General features: G+C 39.8%; 1 pseudogene across 1 annotated transcript in view; it reads left to right on the top strand.

The window, feature by feature from the left end:
* Positions 1-25440, top strand: part of LOC149179334 (putative serine/threonine-protein kinase At1g54610) — a 142275-nt pseudogene that overhangs the window by 49663 nt on the left and 67172 nt on the right. Inside the window, exon 5 of the transcript XR_016258265.1 lies at positions 4159-4386. The product of XR_016258265.1 is annotated as a putative serine/threonine-protein kinase At1g54610 (transcript). The remainder of the gene's footprint in view (positions 1-4158; positions 4387-25440) is intronic.

Raw genomic sequence — 25440 nt, 5'->3', positions numbered from 1 at the left:
CTCTCTCTAAGCCTTGATGTAATCATGAATTATTGAAGGATATTTACTTCTGTAATTCTCTAGTTAGGGCCGTTCACCTTGTTTTTGATCTTGTTGTGCAATCAGATTTGAAGAATAAAGTGTTGTGGGGTATTTGTTGAATAAGAAGTCTGTCTTACTTTCTCTACTTCATCTTGGTTTTCTTAGTATGGCTGTTCTTTCTTTGTTCAATGGTTGCATGTTACTCTTGGCTATAATTTCATGGTTGTGAATCTTGTTATGGTGCATCTTGTACAAGGGCTGTCACATATTCCTACATAATTTGAAGATTTGTTTTGGACTAATTATGCACATTAGTGAATGGCTTAAATATGTATTATCAATAACATTCAAACACTTTTGCCCTTTGATCTTGACTCCATCACCCAATTGGATAGACACTGGTCTTGGTAGTCCACCGTTCCTTTATTTCTAAAGAATGTCTTAAAACATTCTTTTCCATGGACCCCCCCCTTCTGTCATAAAAGAATTGGCTTAAAATGAGAGGAAGTGTTGTTATGGTGATTATGGGCGACTTTCCCATGTGCCTCCGGGGTTGCACTTCGTTGAGGGACTTGAATATATTTCTGTAGGCACAAGAGGTTGCAGGGTGAAGATGAATGTCCCAGTGCTTTTATTGCCTGCAAAATCCTAGGAAAGCCATTTAGCAACATATGTCTAGGCTTCCAAATGCTCTCGAGGACAATTGAACCTTGGATATTAAAAAGATGTGGAGTAACAATAATGTCATGTAGATCAAATTGACCTTGAATTTTGATGTTGTGGCTCGCTTGCATGATCTTTTGAACAAGTAAACACTTCCACGGGTCTTCTCTCACAATACTACTAACTGCCGATTTTGCTGTGAGCAAAAATGTCAGTAAGTCCCAAACCACCCTCTGATGTTTGTATGATGCAAAAATGCCAGGGGACCATGGTAAGATGTTGTTCTCCTTCATAATTTGGCCAAGGAAATGATCTTAATATCTTCTCCAATTTAGCAAATTGAGTCTGGTTCGAAAACCAAAAATAAACATAATATACACGTCTCGCTTGTAGGATCTTGAAAATAAGTCAATAACAATAAGCATTTTTCCCATAAAAAAGAATCGTTATAATCATGCTTATGAATCTACATTTTGCTGTCCCAAAGGGACTGGACAAAACACTTCAGAAGCTGACCTTTACCTTGCTGAGACCGACCTTTTTCTTTACAAAAAGCCAGACTTAACCTTCACATAAACATGCTATAATGCTGCTTGCACTGACCAAAACTGAATACTTACTAGCCTTAACAAAACTGTCCAAGAACCCAATAAAATTAAGCTTACCAACAAATTGTCATAGATGAAGTTTAAATTGTAATTTTTCCAGGTCCCATTTCCACATGGAAGAAGAGGATAGCCCAATTTTGGAAGGTGTTCTTAGATATCTCACAATTTCCCCTTGGTAAAACCGTAAACATGCTTCCAAGCCCAAGGTATCCAATATGGAAGATCTTTGGTACCAACAATCTAGGATTCAACTTTATGGTCATTATTGACTGCACCTTTAGCAATACAGTAAGTTTGAGGACAAGACAAAGTGGTCCCTACTAAACCAAGATTAAGGCACGTTCTGCATATGGAATCATCTACAAAATAATTGTTAAGTACTTCCCTATATGCAATTATTCTAATGTCGTTGATATGGCCCTGTGTATTAGTTTCTTCAAATAAATATCCAAGTGCATCAATTTACCAATACTTATACAAATAAGGGGTCAAGGGGCAACCCTGCTTAATGGAGTGATGGAGAGTAATGTGGTTTGATAACATACTATTTACTGCAACCAAAGTCTGGCCTTTTGCGAAAAGAGCGCAAACTATACTTGTGAAGCAGGTTCCAAACACTTTTAGGTAATGCACATACACAATAGTAGAATACTTGCATAGAGAGAAGAGAGACAAAATGAGAAAGAATTTTACTTGGTTATTATTCTTAATTGTAAATGTCAATATTTAATGTCTTACGAGAAATACAAGTTCTCTACTACAAGTCTTATAGGACCACATTAAGCGATGACTAACATAATTACTACTCAATATTATTTACGAGTTGACTTGATTCACTTAAAGTCTTAAACCACATAATTTTATTTAATGACTATTAAATGGTTAACACATTGTCATGTATTTTAAAATAGTTCTCCCTTAATGGTCATATGGAAAACAAATTCCTATCCCGTACCACAAAACTTAACTTGATGAGATTTAGTGTAGTTGACAATAATGAACATGCATTATATTAGCTCCACCCTAGGAAAGATAGTTCCTGTGTAGTAGCCATTAGCGCTTTCCTCCTCATCCTTATTTTCTTTCTCATCAACTGAGATTCTACAACGTTTGAACTAAGAAACAAGTCAGCAGGCAAGAAGCCAACAACATGCTGAACATATGGCTTACCTTTTCTTTCTAGCTTTTCAGCTTCACCTCCATAACTAGACTCCAGAAGTCTACGTCATCATCAAAACCAATAACATTTGATGTTTTTTTTTAAGCATTCTTTGCAGTGTGCACATATTACCTTATGTGCTACTTCTACATCACACGATGACTGCCCAACATTCTTCACTTGTCATACATCAAAATCAACTGATGTTTTAGCTTCAAACCAACCTACATCAACCTGATTCAGATCTGAACTTCCATCAATTTTCACGTCCATGTTCACAGTGACTCCTGAAGTTATAATCTTTCTGCTCTTTCCTTCTTTCATCAAGCATCTCCCTGCTTTGAACACAACTCCTACGTGCAGACTTTTCCCTCTGAGCTGACACATGGATTGATTCCAGGAGGTCCCAGAGTCTAACTCACTTGATACAGAGTATTGGCCCTCTAGGTTCATTCGGGCAACTAGTCTTCCATGTGGAGCTTCTTCCCTGAGCCTCCAATGTTAGGAGAGAGTGGCCTTCTAAGTACAGGTCTTCCCTTGGGATTACATCATTACACAGCTAGCCCCTCCTCGCCCGAGTATTCTCTAGATGGCATCCTAATTAAACTTTAATTTGAGACAAAAAAGCCCATAGTAATTCAAATAAAACTTGTTAAAGTATAATGGACAAAAGCAGACTCTAATTATATGTAGTAGAGCCTTTTATACTGAAAGAGACCTTAATTAAGACTACTTATTAATGCTGCACGGAGTAGCTACTGTTTACCTATACTAGAAATTTTGAGTTTGATGCAGCTGTGTATGACTACAACTAGCATAAGCCTGTCTTAACCTTGTATCTATCAAGTGCAAAGAAGGATCAAAATCGTGGAGGTGCAAACCTCAATTATTTTTCACCCAAAAACTATTTAAGTACATTGAGGTTTGTACCTCGAGGGTTTTGATCCCTCTCGGTACTTAATAAATCCATGGTTAAGATGGATATATGTTAGTATAGCAATGTGTGTTAGAAATATAAAATGCTTAATTTTATGTATTTGTGCTTGGATAAATTTCCATTTTAATATAGTAGCCATTAATGGTCAACCTTCTAAAATTGTACCTTTGTTATTTCTAATTTCTTTTTCTTTTACCTGTTTGACCTATAGTCAAATACCTAAATTATAGTGTTTCTTGTCATTTTAGACAAGAAAGCAGAGTTGGAAAACAATGATTTGGAAAACTTTGAATAGTATTGCAGATCACGACTGAAAAAGAAACCATGAGACATTTTGAGAATGCTCAAGTATAGACTGCCTTGAAGCTTCTTAAATTACTCAAAGTTTCAAATGGGACTATCCTCTTAAATTGCCGTCTTTATTCAAACTCTGAAAATTTTGACATGTTAAATATGTTTTTATTGCTATTATAATACAGTATTTTATACTTTGGGCAGATGCACGTCTTTTATGGCTTGTTATAAATTTTTAGGTAATGTAGTTTACTATTTCTTTTTGTCGGCATAGTTTATAATGTAGTTTTGTCCAACATTTTTTTCAACATAATGTGGGGGTTTGCTATGCTTTGAATAAGAAAGCAGATATAATTTTGAAAAACAACCACAACACATGTTAGTGTGTAGCTGGTTTATTATGATTATATGTAGCTGTCTTTCTGTCTTTAGTAAGTTTTCTACTAGCTTTATGCCAAATTATTTCGTGTTTGCAGGTAGAGCAGTTGCACAAAATATTTAAGCTCTGTGGTTCACCATCAGAGGAGTATTGGAAAAAGTCCAAGTTGCCACATGCAACTATTTTCAAGCCACAACAGCCATATAAACGTTGTATACGAGAGACTTTTAAAGATTTTCCATCATCTTCCTTATCACTTATTGAAACTATTCTGTCAATTGATCCAGCAGATCGTGGTACTGCTTCTGCCGCATTGAAGAATGAAGTAAGTACCTCTTCTGGGAGTTGCTCTGATTATTCTCATCTGTCGAACTTAGGTTTGACAGAGGATTTCTGAAAATAATGCTTAATGTTTGGGCTTGTTTATTGTCTTTCTGTTAAGCACCTTATATAGTTTTGGTGGGTTTTTGTAGATGCATACCATGAGTTCTGTAGCTTTTCCTTTTAGTCTTGCTTGCACCCAAACCTATTCCTGGAAGTCATTGATAGTACACGTGGATTTAGAAATTTCTTTGAAATTACAGTCAAAGGTTGGTTTCTCATGTAGAGTAGTAGAGTGGCATGTATATGGTCAGAGCAGGTCTACACCTATAAACAATGGGGTGTGTTACAGCAAAATCTAGCACCGCCATATGATGTAAAGTCCCAAGCATCAAGGAGCTAGTCTTGTGCAACTCAAAAAGGCGACACATTGTCACCACAATAGACCTTCCTTTCACTTTTGGTTGGCTCTTCTCCAACTCAAAGGTGGCTTTCCCTAAAGATAGGATTGCTAAGGCTATAGGGTGGAGGCTCAAGTTGATTTATTGAAGAGTGACCCTAAGTGAAATGAATGGTTGTAGTATAGATGGATGAGTGGTGTGAGAACAAAAGACGAAGGAAGAATCCAAGACCAGGTGCCTAATCAAACCTCGGGGAAAATGGAGTCAAAGAAGTATGAATCAAAGAGGGCAAATGCATGAAAATGTAAGGAAATAAGGGCTGCTATGCATGCCACAAATCAGCCTTGACTTGCTGAAATCTATTGTGGAAAATTAAGGTGTTTCCATAATATTGCTAGAAGGTGATGCCATATCATGCTAGCAGCAACTAGGCTTGTTAGATGTAAGCTTCATACAACAGCAATAGCAATAAGAGGGATCAAATCCTCACACTACAGTATCCAAATGGAACATGGTTCATTATAGGCCCATCACAACAAAATTACAAGGGTTATGGGAACATTACAATCACAAGGCCTCACATAAAAGGATGCCATACCTCCAATCTTCCATAACACTTCAATTATAAGATGTACAAATTTAGTCCAAAGTGATAGCTCCTCATTCTCCAAACCCTTAATGACTATTACAATGGAGAGAAAGTTCCTCTTTATAGAGGGAGTCTCTTCCCCCATATGATTAAAATATTATTTAATAACTAACTCCGTGACAAGTCAAAGAAATAATAAAAAACGGATTAGTTAGATCCCTCCTCAATTCATCGTTGACCACGCCAAGTGATATGGACATAAACTTCCCCAAGGGAGCTCACCCTCATCCAAAAATAGGAAGAATTCAGGAAAAATACAATGAATATCTTCAAGAGAGAGCAGACTACCAAAAATAGGCATGATAACCAAGTTGAAAATTATTAATGACAATCTTGTGCCTTGTGACCTAGTGCAATTCATCCAAATTTGAACTTGTGACCTCTTGGCAAACTACTCCTTGAAACAATCACTTCAAACCGGTTGAGCTAACCCCTTGGAATTTTAAAACCACACACACACACATGTATACTTATTTCCCCCCTTCCCATCTCATGTTCAAGGATCTAATTGTCTTATGTCAGACACTCGTGTTTGCATGTCCTCATGTCCCATTGTCATGTTACTTAGGTTTCCACCCCATTGAAGTTTGATAAGTCAAATTCAGTGACTCATCGACCATCCTTCTCCATAAGGTTATTGTTTTCTCTGCATCATTTATTGTGCATATATTAGCTAGGTGGAACATGTGACCATTTAAATTAAGAAAATTTCAAACCAAACGCTGGGTGGAATTAGACACCCCCCCCAACCAATAACCACCATGGCTACTTAAGGAAAAATAATTGTTGCTATGCCTCCACTTTGTTCAACATGATTTTTCAAGAAAGCCATGGCTTGTGCCAGATTTTATTTGAGGTATTCCTCAACAAATAATTATTGATTTTATTTGTTAGTAGATGCTTTCTCTTATCACTGTGTGACAAGTATGCCCTTACCTAATCTAGGAGTACTACAATCAAGTGTATTAGACTTACAATGCTAAAGGAAGAACCCTTTGGCTAAGAAGCCATGAGTGGGGGTTATCTATTCCATTAAAGTTGTCCAAGAAAATAAATAAATGTTGCCGTGTTTTCCCTTCTTTTGATAATGATTTGTCAAGAAAGTTGTGGCTTGTGGCTAGATTGCATTTAAGGTAGTCTTGAATAAAAAAAATCAACTTTATTTGTTTGTAGATGATTTCTCTTATCACAATATTTAAAGCATGCTCTTCCCTATTATGGAAGTATTTCAGTGTAGATATACAACACTCAAGGAAGAACCCTTCAACTAAGAAGCGACAAGTGGGGGTTATCTATTCCACCAAAGTCATTTGGGACTTGTACTTGGGCATGCCCTTGCTCAATCTAGGAGTAGTACAATAAAGTGTAGTTTGTTAAGTTTCCTTAACACCAACACCTTGTTAATTACTTAGATTAGATCCATTGAATAATAACATGGTTGAGATTTAACACAAATAAAGAAACAATAGAAGCAAATTAAATTACATTCTCACAATCACAAGCACATAGATATCTGCCCTTCAAATCAATTCTTCATTTAAATTTTTTAGAACTTCCATGAGCTCCCTTCTTGGGATAATGGCCCACTAAGGAAAATACATACAACAAGAACCTAGAACTCATACAGCTGATCAAACCCCTTATAGATCTTGTTGGATAATCTGGATCTCCCTTGCTACACCTTGCACCTTCTTTGAACTTGGCACATTTGAATGGAAGTCCTTCTCCACCCAATCACTAAGATGTCCTTCTCCCAATAACTTATGCTCAAGATGTCTTGTGTGTCTTCTCCCTTAGCATAACCTTCCTTCTATAAGTTTGAGTTATTGACTGAATCAACAACCCTAATCTCCAAAGTGATTGATGGTTTAGATCTCAACATGACTTGAGATTGATGGTTGAGATTCATTTAATTCAGTAATGCAAAAACCTTTGCATTTCATTACATTAGCTCACTTTATCTTATAACAAGGAATTACTTTAATACTTAAATTGCTAAGGTTAAGGGTGAATTAGGCAACTTCCACATGTTGAAATTTGAATGCAAGTAGAATTTCTAATCATGATAGTTACTTGTGGCTGATGTATTTGTTTCCTTCTAGCAATTATTTTATTCAATTGTGTCATCAAGCAATTAATAATTCAAAAATATAAGTAGAGATCACAGTGCACAAAAGACAAGACGCTAGAGATTAGGCTAGAGACCAAGGCAAATCCCACAAGGGGAAAGCCCATCAATTCGTTCCTTATAGAATCAGATCAAAATGGGAGATATCCAAGTAATAGACACACTGACCAATAGAACCATGACAACTAATCCCTCAAATGCCAAGTCACCCCCCAAACAAATGTCCACATGAAGCCTGTCAAGATGCATATATCTGTCCATAAGTTTACTTGCTAGATTCTGTCCAAAAATAGTTTGCATACCATAGAAAATTGTGCCTCAGGATGCTTTTATAATCACAGAAGAATGTTGCCACAAATAGCTTGGATCTTCGGAAGAATGGTGCCTTAGAAAGCTCAGATATATGCCTAAAAAAGTCTTGGATATATGCCTCGGGAATCTCGGATATGTTCCTCAGAAAGTTCAGATATATGTGCCCTAAGAATGTCACTTTCGTGCCTCAGAAAGCTCGCTCTCATGCCTCAGAAAAGATGCTACGAAATCCATTCTTGATGGAAACGAATCACCTCTATTTATAGTTGTTCGTTCATGTGAAGAGGCATGTCTCTTGGGAAGACCGACTTGATCCTTGGAGGGCCGACTTGGTAAATTGGAGGGACAAATGACACTGTTAGAAATTCAAATTTTCTTCATTTACAAGGGTCACAAAGAACATGCCCTTTTACATTTTCTTTTGACCAAAACAAAGCATGGAGAATATGCTAGAAAATAATAATAATTTTCTATTGCTTTTACATAAAATACATATTGATATAAGTATAATGACAATTAAGAAGACTGACCCTAGCTACAATTTCAACACCACATGCCTAGACACTTAGGCCTGTGCAGAAGTACCTACATGAGTTACAAACACGACTAGAATTTTAACATAAACAAAATAAACAACAAAAGCAAGATTGAACACCAATCTCACAATCACATGCACACGAGGATTTTTGCCCTTCAAAATTGGTTATTCATTCATTAAATTTTAGAGCTTACAAGGGCTCCCTTCCTAGGATAATGGCTGTTAGGCCAGGATGTAACTCCACAACGCGAATTGTGTTTTTTCATTAAGATTGCTCATGCATATATACATGGAGGGAGAGACTCTTGGGCTTCATATTCCTAATCTCCTTATTTTCTATTTACATTATTTACATGAATTTCCTAATCCTAAAGATTAGGTGTCAACATTCCCCCCCTTAATCTGAAGGGATGTTGGTGAGTCCAAGCATCATTCTGAATCTTTTGAACTTTTCTCTTCCAAGCGCTTTGGTGAAGATGTCTGCAATCTGCTCATTTGTGGAACAATGGTGTAAATGGATTGTCTTGGCCTCAACACGACGTCAAATCAGATGGTATTTTGTATTGATATGTTTCGTTCGATCATGGAACTTTGGGTTCTTTGCCAACTTTATTGCAGAAGTGTTGTCAATCATGAGAGGAGTTGAATGCATTTGTTTCTCCTGCAAATCTTCCAAAATTTTCCTGAGCCACACAATTTCCTTTGTTGCTTTAGCTGCTACCACATATTCTGCCTCAATTGTGGAATCTGCTGGTACTAATTGTTTGTGTGATCTAGGAGATAACTCCTGATCCAAGACTCATAGCATAACCTGAAGTAGATACCCCAGTTTCTTTGTCTCCATCGAAGTCCGAATCAGAGTATCCAATCAAGATGAAGTCACCCACCTGTGTATACTTGAGTCCAAAGTCTTGAGTTCCCTTCAAGAACTTTAGAAATCTTTTTGCAGCAGAGCAATGTCCCTCACAAGGCTTTTCCATAAACCGGGAGAGGATTCCAACAACAAATGAAATGTCCGGTCTGGTAGTAGTTAGGTAGTTGAGACTTCTTACAAGCTGTTTGTACTTTGTTGCATCCTCAAATTCTTTTCCTTCAAATGATGTGAGCTTCAAGTTCTGTTCCATTGGAGTAGTCAAAGGATTGCACTCAACCATGCCAAACCTGTTCAATAGATCTCCATTGTACTTCTTCTGAGAGAGGAATGTAAACTTCAGATGTTGAGTTATTTCAATACCAAGATAGTAGTGAACATAGCCCAAGTCAGTCATTTCAAAACCTTTCCTCAATTTCTTTTTTATGGATGCAATGTAGCTTTCATTGTTCCCTGTGATCAAAAGATAATCTACATACACCACAAGATATACATCTGTTTTGCCAAATTTCTTGACAAACAAAGTTGCATCATCAAGATCATAATGTTTAAAGTTGAGTTTCATAAGATGCTCAGTTAAATTTTCATACCAAGCTCGTAGTGCTTGCTTGAGGCCATACAAGGATTTCACAAGTTTGCATACTTTGTGTTCTTGGCCCTTCATAACAAATCCTTCTGGCTTGGACATAAAAACATTCTCTTTCAGATCTCCTTTCAAGAAAGCAATTTTTACATCCATTTGATGGACATTCCAACCGTTCTGAGCTGCCAAGGCAAAGAGTCTCCAGATGGTAGCCCATTTTGTTGTGGGGGAAAAAGTCTCCTCATAATCGACCCCTTCCTTCTGTGCAAAACCTTTTACCACAAGCCTGGCTTTGTGCTTGTCAAGTAAGCCATCAACTGTATACTTGTTCTTGTAGACCCACTTGGAGCCAATTGGTTTGGTTCCCAATGGAGGATCAACCAGCTTCTAAGTGCCCTTCTTTATCAAGGCATCATATTCGTTCTGCATTACTTCTTTCCATTCATCATGTGAAGTGGCTTCTTTGAAGGAAGTTGGTTCAAAATTTGTAGACATATTCAGTTCACAATCATAAGAAACATCCATATCAACAGGTGAATCAGAATCGTCTACATCACCTCCATTTTGCCTGGTTGAATTTCTTGTTTCTGTGTTTCCAACCTCATTACGACGAACACTTTCGAGTGTCTTTGTCAGCCATTTTGGAGTACCTTTCTGAGATGGCCCAGGTTGCTCAGTTGATGGAGTTGGGGCTGAATCAAGATTTAGTCTCCCAATTTTGTCAATCACCTCACTCAAAGTGTCATCAGTGGCTAGAGCTTCATGTGGAGGAGAGAGTGCTTTAGAAGAAGATTCCACAGATTGATCTAGTATAGGAAACCCACTTCAAGATGTGGAATCTGATTATCAAATTCTTGAAACAACTTTGCATGTTTGAATCTATCCAAGCAATCAAGTTGCTACTCAACAACATTGTTAGCCTTGGAAGATTCAAGAAAGATCACATCTCTAGATACAACAAACTTCTTATTAACTTTATCATAGAGACGGTACGCTTTGGAGGTATTTGAATACCCCAAGAAGATACACTTATGACTCCTTGCACCAAGTTTGTTTCTTTGTTCCTTAGGTATCAAGGCATAACAGGTGGAACCAAAGACCTTGAGATGCTTTATCGAAGGAATGTGGCCATACCACATTTCATAAGGAGTCTTGTTTCTAATAGCATTAGATGGGCACCTATTCTTTACATACACAACACATAGTACCGCATCAGCCCAAAACATCAATTTTACATTCTCGAAAAACATCATGGAACATACCATATTTAAGATTGTTCTGTTCATTATTTCAGCTATTCAATTTTGTTGGGGATTATAAGGCACAATTGTTTGATGTTTGATCCCATGCTGGTGAAGATAGTTTTCAAATTCATTTGAAGTGTAGTCTTTTCCATTATCTGTGTGAATAGTGCCAATATGAGATTGTGCATCACTTTCAATCCATTCATGAAAGTTCTTGAATGTTTGAAAAGCATCAAATTTGTTCTTCAATAAATAAAACCAACACATTCCAGTGTAGTCATCACTAAATGTCATTATATATTTATTTCCATTTGCAGAGGGAACAGGGATTGGGTCACATAAGTCTGAACAGATAAGTTCAAGTTTTCTATGTGCTCTGGAACGTGAATCATGAAAACACTGTTTGCTGTGCTTTCCTAAGATACAAGCATCACATTGCTTAAGTTTCCTAGAATTTGTAGGCAAACCAGTAACACCACTTTTCTTCAACATACGAAGGCTGACATAATTCAAGTGTCCAAATCTAGCATGCCATAAAAGACTTGATGGAAATGTACCTTCATCATAATGAGAACTGTATGAGAAGTTTTGTGCACGAGCAGAGGTACCTTGCAGCTTCAGAAGTCTTTCTTCTTCTTTCCCCGTCATGACAAGTGAGTGATCTGATGCTTTTCTGACCTCGACCTTGCCATCAAATATATGAATGGAGTGTCCTTGTTGGCGGATGTGGACCAAAGACAACAAGTTTCTCCTCAACTCCGGGAGGTATAGAACATCATGTAGAAGAAAGTCTGGAAGACCAAGCAATTTGAGCCTGATGGTGCCAACCCTGATGGCTTGAGTTTTGACTTATCTACAAATATACTACTCCATCAACATTGTCAGTGAATTCTTCAAAAAAATCTCTCCTAAAAGTCATGTGGCAAGTTGCTCCTGAATCAAGCAACCAATCATCTTTCCATGAAGCAAGTGAAGCATTGAACAAGTCTTCATTTACTCCAATATTGCAATGTGCCACAACATAATGAGCGGATTCAGGTGGTTTATCTTTCTCTTTGTCATGGGTTTTACCTTTGGCTTCATTTCTTTCCTGCTCAATTCTGTCCCAAGGCAACTTACATGTGGATGCATCATGTCCATCTCTATTGCAACGTATGCAATGAAGATCAAACTTTTCTCCTTAGAATTGTCTGCCCCCCCTGCCTCTAAAATTCCATCTTCCTCTACTGTTGGCATTATGACTAAAGTGTTGTCCTTGATGGCAACCCATTCAGGTGACAGGTCACTGTTCTTCAAGTCAGCAGCAGAAGTTGATGATCAGCTCTCAAATATTGAAGGAAATAAGGAGGACGCAGGTATACCTTACAGAAAGTGCGTACCCGCAGGTACACCATGCAGAAGCCGCGTCCAGAGACGCAGGCCAGCCGTTCAGGAGGTGCGTGCACCCAGTGCACACATTTTAAGGCAGAGAAAAGCACACGTGGGGGTTTCTTGTGTTTTAGTCTTGGTATCTAGCCGACGGTATTGTGTTATTGTGGTGTCGGCTCGTGGTATAGTTCCATGATTTGAGGAGGAGCTTGCCTATATAAAGCAAAGGAGATCATTTGGTTTAGGCATGTCTTTGGTTGAATATCTTATTGGGTGAGATCTGGTCTAGATCTAAAAGGCGAATCTACTGAAGGACTGAGATCCCTTTGACTCAAGATCAGATCTGTAGATCTGACTGTTTGGGTTACACTTAAAGTCTTGAAATCATTCATACCCGAAGGGACGCAGGTACAGTGAAAGGAAAGCGCGCCGGGACGCAGTGCAGAATCTGGAGATCTGCGTGGGGACGCAGGGCAGACGAAGTTCAGGTGCGTCTGGGACGCAGTTCAGTGACTGGAGATCTGCGTGGGGACGCAGAGCGATCAAGGTTCAGGTGCGTCTCTGAAGCAAAAGGACGCGGCGCGATAGTGTTTTTGGGTGCGTCCCTGTAGCAGAAGGACGCGGCGCGATAGTGTTTTTGGGTGCGTCCCTGTAGCAGAAGGACGCGGCGCGATAGTGTTTTTGGGTGCGTCCCTGTAGCAGAAGGACGCGGCGCGATAGTGTTTTTGGGTGCGTCCCTGTAGCAGAAGGACGCGGCGCGATAGTGTTTTTGGGTGCGTCCCTGTAGCAGAAAGACGCGGCGCGATAGTGTTTCTGGATGCGTCCCTGAAGCAACAGAACGCAGAGCAGTTAAAGGAACAGTGCGTGGGCACGCAGCGCAGCAGAAGGATATCTGCGTGTGGACGCAGGGGAGCAGAAGGTTAACTGCGTCTGGTCGCAGGCCACAGAAGGAAAAACTGCGTCTCTGTCTTAAGATATTCTATTGATTGAATTTCTCTGTTGATAAGGTGTTCTGGGTTACTTCTGTTCAGTGTTGCGGGGGAGCGCCCCCCCCCCCCCCCCCCCCCCCCCCCCCTTCGAACCCGCTCCGGGCGGGAGCGCGCTCCCCAAATCGCTCTCGGACGGGAGCGATTTTCGGGAGCGCGCTCCCGTAAAAAATTTTGCGCTCCCTGGTCTATGAGGGAGCGCTTCAGGGAGCGATCGCTCCCGCGCTCCCGGAGCGCTTTTTAATGCCCGGGAGCGATCGAGGAGCGATCGCTCCCTGATCGCTCCCGGAGCGCTTTTTAATGCCCGGGAGCGATCGGGGAGCGATCGCTCCCTGATCGCTCCCGGGCATTAAAAAACGCTCCGGGAGCGAATTTTAAAAAACCGGGAGCGGTTCGGCGGAAAAAAATTCCGCCGTACCCGAAAAAACAAAAAAATTTAACTAATTTTTTTTGGTTTATAAGCCCAATGGGCCAAAAAAAAATCATTTCAATGAGATTGAGCTTGAGCTTGAGAGCTGAGGAAGAGCAAAGGAGCAAGGAGCAAGAGCTGAGGAGCAAGGAGCCAGAGCTGAGGAGCGAGGAGCAAGTGCCAAGGAGCGAGGAGCAAGCTTGCAGAGGTAAGTAACTTAATCATTTAGTTAGTTTAGTTGGTTAGGTAGTTAGTTTGTTTAGTTTAATTTCCCTGTTTGAGTTTAAAGATCATTAATTTAAATTAAATTAATAAATTAAATGAATTAATCCCAATAAACTAAATTAATTTGCAGATTCAAGACTCAAACCCTACAAACATCAAACACGATGGACCTGGGGATTTTTATTGGCATTTTCCTCTTCCTGGTCCCTTTTCTGGTTATTATGGTGGTGGAGAGTAGGAAACGGAGGGGGCCTGAAACTGAAGAGGCGGATGAAGAAGCCGGAGGAAGTCAAATAGGTGAAAACCCCAGTGAGGAGGATGTGGAGGAGGGTGAACATGAGGGTCAAAAAACTAAACAAGACCAAACTCCATTGTGGAAATATGTTCAGAGGGCTGAAACAGGGAGAGGGGGTGGAACCACTAAATTTCATTGCCCCCATTGCAACACTGATTACACAGGCTCATACACCCGTGCTAGAAGACACCTTTGCGGGAAAAGGGCATGGGATGGAGAGAAACAAATAGGAATCAGAACTTGCAACGCGGTGTCAACAACAGATAGAGCCAAATACATAAAGGAAGAGGAGGACGCCCAATACAAAGCAAAAAGATCAAGGGGTTTCTTTGAAAGCTCACAAAGAACTCCTTCAGCATCCTCCCAAGGCAGTGGATATGGACATGGAGGCTCAGGGTCATCTTCTTTACGCCGTAGAACCATATCAGATTTCCTTGATGAGGGGTGTAGGAATGATGTGGATTCAAAAATTTACAGGTTCCTCTATGCAAATGGGATACCATTCAATGTTCTACGCTCACCTTATTGGCACGAAATGGTTTCTGCCATAAATGATGCCCCTAAAGGATACAAGAGCCCTGGGTATGACAAGGCAAGAACTGTTGGCCTTGATCATGAAAAAGCAAAAATATCACATTCTTTGAATAAAATGACAAGTTCTTGGACTGACAATGGGGTGTCCATTGTATCTGATGGATGGACAAATGTAAAAGGCAAGCCATTGATAAGTGTTCTTGCTGTGTCCCGAAGTGGTCCCATTTTTCTAGCTGCACATGATTACTCAGACAAGTTCAAGACCGCTATCAACATTGCAGAAGCATTGCTTGAAACAATTGAGCGTATTGGCCCATACAATGTCATCCAAGTCATCACTGATAATGCTCCTAATTGTAAGGCAGCGGGAGCAATTATTGAGGATAGATACCCGAACATATTTTGGTCTGGATGTTTGGTTCACACATTGAACCTTCTGTTGCATGATATTGTCAAAAACAAAAATGAACAATACCAATGGATTGGTGATTTGTACAAGAAAGGAAAAAAAATGATAAAATTTATTACAAATCATAGCAATACCCATGGCCTTTTCCGCAGTCACTCGAGATTGGAGTTGCTGAAGATTGCGAGGACTAGATTTGGTAGCTATTACCTCACCTTCAGGCGCCTTTTGAAGGTAAGAGAGGGTTTAGCTAGCATGGTATCAAGTCCAAATTGGCAGGTGTTAAAGGAAAGGGCTACAAATGTAGCTGACATTGCAGGTTTTGAAACGGTGGAGGAGGCCGCTCTTGATGGGCAGTTTTGGACAACTGTGAGACAGGTATTGGATTTCACCAAGCCAATTTATAACATGATTCGGTTTGCAGATACAGACAAACCAGTGATTGGCGAGGTGTATGAGCAAATGGATACCATGTTGGGGGAAATAAAAGACATTGTTAATAACAGAGATCCCGACTTGTACAATCTGATTCACGATTGTGTGTGTGAACGGTGGAAAAGGCTTAACCTTCCACTACATTGCTTGGCGTATATCCTCACGCCAAAATACTACTCAGATTCTTGGTTGGGCAAACCTGCAGCAGGGGGTGGTGTTAGGACCAAACCCCATTTAGATCGAGAGGTAACTAAAGGATATCTGGATGCATTAGAAAAGTTGGTGCCTGACAGGGAGGAATGTGCAGCTGTGCGCCTTGAAATAGGTAGATACTTCACTGGCAGTGGTTTGTATGGTAACTTCCATGCAATGGACGACAAAGATAAATTTGATTCTCTCACATGGTGGGAAACATATGGCGGCGACGGACTTTTGCGAAAATTGGCATTGAAAGTTCTTGCACAGGTTGTAAATTCTTCTTCTGCAGAGAGGTGTTGGAGCACCTACAGTTATATACATAATGTGAAAAGAAACAGGCTCAACGAAAACCGAGCAGAAAGCTTGGTTTATGTGCACTACAATTTGAGGTTGTTGAGCCATTACTGTGATCGGGCTAATGAAGATCCCACATATAAAATTTGGGACAATCACCCTGAGGACGACAATTTGGAGGATGGCATTGTACATATGGAAGAACTAGAAGATGAGCTTGTACGGGATGAAGCTGAAGCAGCTGCAGCAGCCATGCCACCTCCACCTCCACCATCCAGTAGCAGTTCTCGGGGCCCGAGTCTTGTTCCATTGCTGTCGCCACCTCCATCGACACCCTCGCGTGGAGGCTCTAGTTCTGGTCGTCGGTCTGGGCGGGAGACTCCTAGAAGACCACCACGACCTACTTATACTCCTGGAGACTCTCGTGGCAAGGGCCACTTGTAGATTTACAGTTTACTTGTCTTTTTTAGTTTCTATTAGACTTGTCACTTTAGTTTTCATAACTGTTCAGTGTTGAGTTTTGAGTCCTTGACTCTTGACTCTTGACTCTTTCATATCATTATGACATTATGATATTTTTTGTAAACATTATATCACTGTGACAATGAAAATTTGAAGTTTGAAGTTGGGCCTTGGCAATTATAACTCATTGGTAATGATTGTGAATTATGAATATGATGCTTTGTGAAAGACTAAAGTTGTTTCATTTCATCTCATTATTCATGTTTCATTTTATAAATTTTTAACATTTCATATCATGTTAACAGTTAGAAGTTAGGACTTAGAAATATATTCGATATTACTTCTTGTAATGGTTAAACTTGGCTTACAAGTACAACTTGTTACTTTGGTGATCAATGATGATAAATGTTATTGAATTGAATGTTATTTTAATTTATTATTTTACTAAGGTTGATGACGATTATAATTTCTAGATGATTGATGTGATATGGTTCAATGATCAATTTATGTTTTTTTATGTTTTTTATGTCTATTTCATCATTCTACATGTTTTTGTTGACATATATGTATCAAAAATTAAAAAATATAAAAAATATATATATTTTTAAAAAATCGCTCCGGGATTCGCTCCCAAACCGGGAGCTTCTGAAAATGGTCGCTCCCGCTCCCGCTTCCGCTCCCGCTCCCCGCTTCCGCTCCCGCTCCCAAGTAACACTGCTTCTGTTATTGCTGATCTGATATCTGTAGTGAACTGTAACTGTTATGTACTTGTTGATCATCTGATGCTTTATGAAAAGAAGTAGGGGGTTGTAGCTCCCTTCCAGGAGTAGACTGGAAAACGAGAGAGAGAGAGAGAGTTGTAGCTCTCTGCAGGTTGCAGCCTGCGTACTGGTAAAGGACTGCACCAGTACAAAATCATTGTAAAAGAAGTTTCTAATTTGAAAGAAGATAGAGACATATTGCAGCAGGTGGTTTTCACCCACATTGGGTTTCCACCTTACATTTTGTGTTCTTTGGTGTGACTATCTGTTTTTCTTTGTTCATGCTCATTATTTTATGGTACTGACATGCAAAAATAATTCAAAAGATCAAATAAGGAAGATTGATTAAATTGCTAGATAATACTGATTCACCCCCCCTCTCAGTATTATTTCCAACAATTGGTATCAGAGCAGGTCCTTCAGAGAAGCTTGATCGCTTGAAGGTAGATCTTTCATCATGAGCAACTACGAGAGAGAAGCATCAATCAGGCCACCGGTTTTTGATGGGACAAACTTCAATTATTGAAAGGTAAGAGTTACTGCATATCTTCAATCTCTTGGTACAGAAGTTTGGGACATTGTAGAAACAGGCTATGCTTTTCCTTCAGCTACTCCTACAGATCCAGCTGAGAAAAAGAAGTATGAAACAAATGCAAAAGCAGTCAGTACTCTATTAGGAAGTATATCCCAAACTGAATTCATGAAGGTAATGCACTTCAAATCAGCAAAAGAGATATGGGACAAAATGGTCACGAGCTATGAAGGAGATGAACAGGTAAAGCAAGCTAAACTTCAAACTCTCAGGATTCAGTATGAGACTCTCAAGATGTATAATGATGAAAGTGTGGCTAATTATTTTCTTCGGGTAGATGAGATTGTTAATTGTATGAAAAATTTGGGTGAAGAAATAAAAGAGGCTATAGTAGTTGAAAAGATTCTAAGATCATTATCCCCCAAGTTTGAATCTAAAGTATCTGCAATAGAAGAAAAGGAAAATCTCCGGATTCTCACTATGTCTCAACTACATGGAATTCTAACTGCTTATGAAATGAGAAAGGGAGGTCCATCAGACAGAAGGGAAGCTGCTTTCAAGGCATCAGGCAAAGAAGATTACTATGAAGCAAGCCATGTTCCAGAAGAAGAGGAAGAAGAATCAAATTTTGTCAGAAATCTTCAAAGGGGTTCTGGAAGGTTCAGAGGTAAGCTACCTTTCAAATGCTTTGCTTGTGGAAGAGTAGGTCATTATGCTGCAAAATGTCCTTATAAGGATAAAGGAAAGGAACCTGCTAGATGGAACAAGAAACAAAGTGCAAATAAGAAAAGCTACTACACCCATGAAGACAGTGATGGTCTATCAAACAGTGATGAAGATGAACGAGGTAATGAATATAAGTTATTAATGGCATTTGAAGATGATGATTATATGGATGCTATAGATGTGGATAACCTTTATGATGAAATCACTAGACTCAAGAGATGTATAGAAGAAAAGAATGTGATCATTGATACTCTACAATTTCAAATTGATGAAAAGGAAAAACATCTTGAAAAACTAGAAGGAGAAATTGTTGGTCTTAGAAAAGAGATTGAGAAAACAAAAGCTATTAATCTTAAGTTTGTCAAAGGATCTGAAACTTTGGATAAGATTATCAATGTGCAGCGGTCTCCTCTAAACAAAACAGGTCTGGGCTACAATGGAGAAACCTCTCAAGCATCCACCTCAAAGAGTTATCTTGATGTAGCAAGAAGAAATGAGCAAAAGAACAATGAAGATCATCAGGTAAAGCAGGGACGAATTACAAACAGAAACTATCAAGGGCAATCCATCTTAAGGGTGAACCAGCCACAGGTAAAATCTTCTCAATTTGGTCCAAGAATAGATGAAAATAGAAATTACAATCAGTTGGCTGGTAGATTCGATAACCGCAGAAGTTTCTTCAATGGACAATGCTTTTCTTGTCATAACTTTGGTCACAAAGCAGCTCAATGTGTTGCATATAAAACAATCATGACTAGGGAAGCTCAAAAACAAAGAAGTATGACAGGGATTACAAAAAAGACCTATAACAACTTTTCGGTTCTTGAAAATGAAGTCGAATGTTCTATTTGCAATAACTTTGGTCATGAAGAATCTGAATGCAGGAGCAGGTTTCAGCAGAAAAAGGAGCAAGCCTCAAGCACCAAAACATGGAGAATAAAGGAACCTCAAACAGAAAGATGTGGAATAGCATTTTATGCAGAGGGACAGGAAAACTATGGTACATTGACAGTGGATGTTCGAAGCATATGACAGGTGATAAAGAAAAACTTGAATCTTATTCTGCTCTAGAAAAGGGAAAGAAAGTCTCTTTTGGAAATGATACTCCTGCAACTATAAAAGGAAAAGGCATTGCTCAGTTAAAAGAAAAGGTCAAAGCTGGAAATGTTTTGTATGTTGATGGATTGAAGCATAATCTTCTAAGTGTCAGTCAGATGTGTGATCAAAGAACCGAGGTTATTTTCAGATCGAATGGATGTCTTGTTCGTGATCTTGATACAGGTAAAACAGTACTCAAAGGCAAAAGAACTCCAAATAATCTGTACATATTTGAAGAAGGACAACAACAATGCTATCTGAGCAAGGATGAAGAGCACTGGTTATGGCATCGAAGGTTGGGACATCTAAGCTTCTCACAAATAAGGAAAGCATGCAAATATCAGGCAGTTCGCGATCTTCCAGATATCAAAATTCCTGACAACACCATATGCAGATCATGTCAGTTTGGAAAACAAACCAGAACTAACTTTCCAGAGAAAGAAGGATCAGCTAGCATGCCTCTTGAGCTAGTACATACAGATACATGTGGTCCATTCAGGAAAAGAACACCTAGAGGAGAGGAATACTTGATATTATTTATTGACGATTTCTCCAGGTTTGTCTGGTTGGGACTTATGAAGCACAAAGATGAAGCATTCGAAAAATTCAAATCCTATAAAGCCTTGGTTGAAAATGAATCAGGTCACAAAATTAAGTGCCTCAGATCCGACAGAGGTGGGGAATTTACTTCAAATGAATTTTTCGATTTCTGTGATGAACATGGGATAAGGAGAGAATTCTCTACAGCTAGAACTCCTCAGCAAAATGGAGTTGTTGAAAGAATGAACAGAACAATCCAACAAATGGCTCGTGCTATGCTTGATGAATCAGGAACTCCCGCAACTTTCTGGGGTGACGCTGCACATGCTGCGGTTGTTATTCTCAACAAAACAAATGTCCGGGTGAACAACACTCAAACTCCTCATGAGCTTTGGAGTGGCAGGACTCCTTCGGTAAAGCACTTCAAAATCTTTGGGAGCAAATGCTATATCAAGAATACTGATGAGCAGCTTGGCAAACTTGAACCTAGGGCAGATGAAGGCATTCTTCTTGGTTACTCTCCATATAGCAAAGCATACAAGTGCTACAATAAAAGACTTGGCAGAATTGTTGACAGCATTGATGTAGTGGTTGATGAGAAGGGATACATTCCTAGGCAAGTCCATCATGAAGACATCGAAGAAGATGAAGGCTACCCTCAAAGACAGAATGATGAAGAAGAAGAACCTCAAGAAGAGCCAGAGGAGCAAACAAGAATAGAAGAAAAGACTCCATCCAGATATGTTCAGAAGAATCATCCAGAATCTCAGATTGTGGGGCAGAAAGAAGCAGGTGTACAAACAAGAAGAACAGTTGCAGAAGCCTCAAGCTATTTGGCATTACTCTCCTCTACTGAACCACAAAATGTGAAAGAAGCATGCAAAGATGAATGTTGGGTGAAAGCAATGGATGAAGAACTTGAGCAAATCGAAAAGAACAACACTTGGGAGCTGGTTCCTAGACCAAAGGATAAGAATGTTATCGGAACAAAATGGGTCTTCAAAAATAAATTGAATGAAAATGGAGAAGTAATTAGAAACAAAGCCAGACTTGTTTGTAAAGGGTATGCGCAGCAAGAAGGAATAGACTTTGAAGAAACTTTTGCTCCTGTTGCAAGACTTGAGGCCATCCGAATGTTCCTTGCTCTCTCAAGTTTTCAAAACTTCAAAGTATTTCAAATGGACGTGAAATCAACCTTTCTGAATGGAGACTTGGAAGAAGAAGTGTACATTGAACAGCCAGATGGGTTCATTCTTGGAAATGATCCAAATCTTGTATGCAGATTGAAAAAGGCTCTCTATGGTCTCAAACAAGCTCCAAGGGCTTGGTACTACCGGTTGGACAAATATCTTCATCAACAAGGTTTTTCAAAAGGTTCAGCAGATAGCAATCTGTATATAAAAGTTGAAAATGACAAATTGCTAATACTTGTTGTGTATGTAGATGACATTATTTTTGGCAGCAATGAAGAAGCTATGAGTCAAAGCTTTGCCTCGGTCATGCAGAAAGAATTTGAAATGTCCTTGCTAGGAGAACTGACATATTTCCTTGGTTTGCAAATCCAACAAAAAGAAGAAGGAATCTTTTTATCTCAAACCAAGTATCTCAAACAGATTTTGAAGAAATACGGCATGGAAGATGCAAAACCAGTATGTACACCCATGATCACAGGATGTAGTCTTAGTGCAAATGATGGATCTGCAGCAGTACATCAACCAACCTACAGATCTATGATTGGAAGTTTACTATATTTGACAGGTACCCGACCGGACATCATGCATGCAGTTGGAATAGTTGGAAGATTTCAGGCAAATCCGAAGGAGACTCATCTTCAGGCAGTGAAGAGAATTTTCAAATATCTTCAAGGGACTCAAAATTATGGCTTATGGTATCCTAGAGATACAGATCTTACTCTTCATGCTTATACAGATGCAGATTGGGCCGGAAGCGTGGATGACAGGAAAAGCACAAGTGGTGGGGCGTTCTTTATGGGTTCCAGACTGGTATCTTGGTTCAGCAAGAAACAGAGTTCGATTGCCTTGTCTACAGCTGAAGCGGAATATGTTGCTGCTGCATCTTGTTGCACCCAACTTCTTTGGATGATGCAGACTTTGCAGGATTTTCAAATCACTTGTACACCACCTATCCCCATCTTATGTGATAACACAAGTGCAATCAGCATCTCAAAGAATCCGGTTATGCATTCAAAAACCAAGCACATACCAATCAAGTATCATTTTCTCCGGGAACAAGTGCTTGAACAGAAGGTCAAGTTGGAGTATGTTCCTTCTAAGGAACAAGTTGCTGATATTCTCACCAAACCATTGCCCAGGGACACCTTTGAGTACCTCAGGCAAAAGCTGGGGGTTGTTGATGCATCATCTTGTTGTTGAATCTTTTCTGATTGATGGTACAGGTTCAGGGGGAGCATATAATGCATTGTTGGCATTATGGAGGATGGTCAGAAGGAGGTCTTGGAAATAGCTGCAATATGTCTCTATCTCTTTCATGGTGGATTATGGTTCTTTGTTGCAGATCTGGTTCATATTCAGGGGGAGCATGTTCTTAGGGGGAGCATACCCCTTTTGCCCTTGATGTCAAAGGGGGAGAATGAAGCTGAAGTTTGTGAGGTTGCCATCAAGTCCAAAGGGGGAGATTGTTGGCATTATGACTAAAGTGTTGTCCTTGATGGCAACCCATTCAGGTGACAGGTCACTGTTCTTCAAGTCAGCAGCAGAAGTTGATGATCAACTCTCAAATATTGAAGGAAATAAGGAGGACGCAGGTATACCTTACAGAAAGTGCGTACCCGCAGGTACACCATGCAGAAGCCACGTCCAGAGACGCAGGCCAGCCGTTCAGGAGGTGCGTCCACCCAGTGCACACATTTTAAGGCAGAGAAAAGCACACGTGGGGGTTTCTTGTGTTTTACTCTTGGTATCTAGCCGACGGTATTGTGTTATTGTGGTGTCGGCTCGTGGTATTGTTCCATGATTTGAGGAGGAGCTTGCCTATATAAAGCAAAGGAGATCATTTGGTTTAGGCATGTCTTTGGTTGAATATCTTATTGGGTGAGATCTGGTCTAGATCTAAAAGGCGAATCTACTGAAGGACTGAGATCCCTTTGACGCAAGATCAGATCTGTAGATCTGACTGTTTGGGTTACACTTAAAGTCTTGAAATCATTCATACCCGAAGGGACGCAGGTATAGTGAAAGGAAAGCGCGCCGGGACGCAGTGCAGAATCTGGAGATCTGCGTGGGGACGCAGGGCAGACGAAGTTCAGGTGCGTCTGGGACGCAGTTCAGTGACTGGAGATCTGCGTGGGGATGCAGAGCGATCAAGGTTCAGGTGCGTCTCTGAAGCAAAAGGACGCGGCGCGATAGTGTTTTTGGGTGCGTCCCTGTAGCAGAAGGACGCGGCGCGATAGTGTTTTTGGGTGCGTCCCTATAGCAGAAGGACGCGGCGTGATAGTGTTTTTGGGTGCGTCCCTGTAGCAGAAAGACGCGGCGCGATAGTGTTTCTGGATGCGTCCCTGAAGCAACAGAACGCAGAGCAGTTAAAGGAACAGTGCGTGGGCACGCAGCGCAGCAGAAGGATATCTGCGTGTGGACGCAGGGGAGCAGAAGGTTAACTGCGTCTGGTCACAGGCCACAGAAGGAAAAACTGCGTCTCTGTCTTAAGATATTCTATTGATTGAATTTCTCTGTTGATAAGGTGTTCTGGGTTACTTCTGTTATTGCTGATCTGATATCTGTAGTGAACTGTAACTGTTATGTACTTGTTGATCATCTGATGCTTTATGAAAAGAAGTAGGGGGTTGTAGCTCCCTTCCAGGAGTAGACTGGAAAACGAGAGAGAGAGAGAGTTGTAGCTCTCTGCAGGTTGCAGCCTGCGTACTGGTAAAGGACTGCACCAGTACAAAATCATTGTAAAAGAAGTTTCTAATTTGAAAGAAGATAGAGACATATTGCAGCAGGTGGTTTTCACCCACATTGGGTTTCCACCTTACATCTTGTGTTCTTTGGTGTGACTATCTGTTTTTCTTTGTTCATGCTCATTATTTTATGGTACTGACATGCAAAAATAATTCAAAAGATCAAATAAGGAAGATTGATTAAATTGCTAGATAATACTGATTCACCCCCCCTCTCAGTATTATTTCCAACATCTACCTCTTCGGCCACCTCTTCCTCTAGAAGAATCTTGTGCATGATTCTTCTCTTTATGTGCAAGACACACAACTTCTTCAGAAGATTGAGGAGCTGTCTTCTTCCCAAAATCCTTCTCTCTCTCAGCAAATTTTTTCTGAAGGGAATCAGAGGTAATCTCCTTGAGGTTTTGACTTGCTTGCAATGACTTAAGATAATTTGAATAAGTGGGATATAGTGCTTTGACATAAACTATGAGAGGAATGTCTATTTGAACACTAGTGGGTTTGATATCATGCATAATAGATCTTACTTCTGATGCTAAAGCAAGAGGGTCATCATTTTTGAATTCAAGACTGAACAATTTAATCATCAGTTGGACAACTTCAAGTTCAGAGTGTGAGTCATAGAGTTCCTTCAATTTTTGTAAGGTTTCAAAAGCATTTGAAAATGGTGAAATATGGTGACTCACCACTTCATTTATAGGTGCTGCAATCAAGGCATAGGCGATCTCCTTATCTGAGGTGGGCTTTGTAGGTTCATTATCTCCTTCTCTTACACAAACTCCTTTTCACAACTCATTGAAAATGAGTGTGTTTTATCTTCCTTGACCATTCATGATAGTTCTCGTTTCCCAAGAGAACTACTCCAACAATAGATATCAATGAATACATTTTAAAATCTGTATACTATACAAAAATTTACTTCGTTGCCAATATACTGTAAGAAATTGCACTTCTGGTGGTAAAAAAAAACTATAATTCTGATATATTAAAACAAAGGTATATTGGGGAGGAGTATGTGGGGGGAGGTATTAACTGGCGGGGATATGACAACGTAGACAACGTAATGTTATTTTGGAGCGGAGGTATATGTTATATGGTATGGATTGGTATGGGTGGCTGCATATCA

Source organism: Pinus tabuliformis, chromosome 4_1, assembly GCF_031772625.1.
Source record: "Pinus tabuliformis cultivar Carrire ecotype Pingquan chromosome 4_1, CPIR1, whole genome shotgun sequence".
Classification (NCBI taxonomy): Eukaryota; Viridiplantae; Streptophyta; class Pinopsida; order Pinales; family Pinaceae; genus Pinus; species Pinus tabuliformis.
Note: the sequence above shows the minus strand (reverse complement) of the source record. Positions and strands in the feature narration are given on the sequence as shown.